General features: G+C 40.2%; 1 pseudogene; it reads left to right on the forward strand.

Annotated features, from left to right (window-relative positions):
* Positions 1–2,018, forward strand: part of LOC140322271 (zona pellucida sperm-binding protein 3-like) — an 8,991-nt pseudogene extending 6,973 nt beyond the window's left edge.
* Positions 2,019–2,720: the final 702 nt, after the last annotated feature.

The raw sequence follows: 2,720 nt of genomic DNA on the forward strand, positions 1-2,720 counted from the left end.
CAAGAGGACGCCTCTTCAGCCTTCCTTGCTCCAAGGGTCGTGCCCGACAAGTTACAGTTCACAGTGGATGCCTTCAGATTCCTGGCAGTAGATGTGTCTCTGGTAAGGGTAATCTGAATTGGTTGCAACAGATGGGTTTCCTTGAAGAAAATTAAAACTACCTTTCTATTCCAGATCTACATAACCTGTTTTTTGAGAGCTGCTGCAACCACCCAGGTCCCAGATTCATGAACAAAGCCTGCTCATTTAACAAAGCTACAAACGGGTGAGACTGCAAGAAGCAGTCTTGGAGATACTGGACCAGAATCTGCATTTCCTGAAAATATGGAGACATTTAGAGGTTCAATTCTTAACATAGAACTGGTTTAAAACAAAGCTAATTGGTTGGGAGCTCCTACATAACTAGGTTCTTTAAGTAGGTCCTCTGAAAAACATATTGGCAGAAATACAAAAGGGGTTTTATGTCTTCACGTACACATTACTTTTAATATCAAAATGCATTTTTATGGAGAACTATATTCCCTTGTTCAGTCTAGGACACTGGTTACTGGGACAGTAAATGAGGGTACACGAGCCTTGCCTAATAGTAAGCTGACATGAACATTGAGGTACAAATAAGGGGGGACCATTGACTATATTGTTAATTTTATGATGCTGCTACAAAAGAGAATGTATTTGATTCTCCACCACTGAATGGCAGTAAATGTATCCAGCTCCCAGGCTTAATAAAACCCAGCTTCACATAACCCTACTGATGTAGGAATATTGCTTAAAAGGCCACCATCCTCTTCACCAGATTTTACCTTCTTTAAGGGTACTTTGTTTCAAAAAAAAAAATAGACCACTAACATCTCATGTTCTCTCTAGCTGGTCTGCAGTGGAAGGCCCTGCCAGTGTCTGCCAATGTTGTGAGACGAGCACTTGCTCTAATGTCAATTATATGAGGCCAGGTGGAACAATGGCACTTGGAAGACCAAGAGCACGTGGGAAAAGAGAGTCCTTGGAAGGTATGTTTTTAACCTGCTATTATTATTTATAACTAATTATTGCTGTTATTATTTATAACCAACAGTGATGTACATTAAATAGGGGTTTAAGTTGACAAATACACTGATACAGGGCAGAGGACCCTGCCCCAAAAAGCTTAAATTGAAAATGGCTATGGGTCATCTTGACACACTGATGGCAATTGAGGCTTTATGTCTATAGGATGATGATTGCGAATTGTCAGATGCCAAGTAGGCAAGCTCAAATCTTAAACAGGCCTGAAATACAAAATATCATAACACTGCTTCAAGACAGTCCAGTAACCACCATAGGAGTTATTGACACAAAAGTCCTAAACCCTTAACTTCTAAGCTAGCATCCTTTGTAAAGAGCATTATCTCAATTGCAAGAAGGGTCAGAATCTGATATGTTGACTGCTGCCCCAACCTTGGAGAGTTTGTCAGGGGGGCTCTTTCAATGTGATGTCATGATACAGATTTCTAAATGCTGGTCTGACATAGGTGGCTACACAGTAGAAAGTTACAACCTGACTGCTTAATATTGCTATCAGGGTCACCATTGAAGAGTCTTCCTTGCAACAAGGGAAAGATCAAAGGGTTTAGAGGGCAACCGAAACACAGCCTCTTCTCTAATCTATTGAACTCATAATCTCCTTTATAAATGCCTTGAAGGTATATAATGCAATAGGACTCTAATACACATGAGTTGAAGCTGTGAATAGACTGCAAGCTCCTAACTAATGAAATCTGGAGATGTCTGTTGACCCGCTCAATGCCTTTTCTCTTACAGAACCCATCATTGAAAATGAACAAACTGTGACCACTTTGGGACCTCTGCTTGTGATTGGGCCAAAACAGAGTAAAATGGCAGTGACAAATGAAAATTTTACCTCTGCGGAGCTCTGGGTAATAGTGGCTGCCGGATGCCTCAGTCTTCTTGTTTTCCTAATGTGTGTAGCGCTTATCCGAAAGCCTCTGAAGTCTCGCTATGTCCGCTCTGTTGAAAATTAAAGAAATGTCATTTAATCTGGTCTACTGACTTTCATTTACAGATGGCATGATGTATTTGTTGCCTCTCAAAAAAGGGTTTGAGGGTTCTCGCATCACATTTCAAGTTAAAACCAAATTAACGTGTGTCTTATGGTGGTCATAAAGGCTTCTGTTTAAATATGCTTATTGAGCAGAAACCTTTATCCTAATGAGGACAACACTTGAGGCTAGAGAAATGCCATACACGCTTGCCTAAATGACATTTGTCATCCATAAGTATGTGGAAGCTTTTGACAAAAAAGGTCCCATTTGGACGATTAGTGAACTTTTGTTCTCTACAGTACAGTAGATATGGATTTCCCAAGATTAAACATTCACTGTTTGACAAGTATTTTCCTATCAAAGGCTTTTCAAAATCTTTGTCCGGGGCTAAAATTCACAAACTTTTGGTTTTGCAACTATCATTACAAGCAGAGGAATGAATATCTCTGATGGCACAGACAAATGCAAACTGGATGGGTTAAGCTTTTTCACCTAACCCTATACTAAAGTGTGTGTGTGTGTGTGTGTGTACTTTGACTTCTCCAATTGGAGACAAAAACCCTTCATCTAATGGTGGATGGTATAATAGATGACTCCTCTGCTTTCATCACTCCAAGGGCTGTGCCAGACAAGTTTCAGTTCACATTGGATGCTTTCATATTCCTGGAAGTGGATGTCTCT

The sequence above is a fragment of the Pyxicephalus adspersus genome, chromosome 2 (genome assembly GCF_032062135.1).
Source record: "Pyxicephalus adspersus chromosome 2, UCB_Pads_2.0, whole genome shotgun sequence".
NCBI lineage: Eukaryota > Metazoa > Chordata > Amphibia > Anura > Pyxicephalidae > Pyxicephalus > Pyxicephalus adspersus.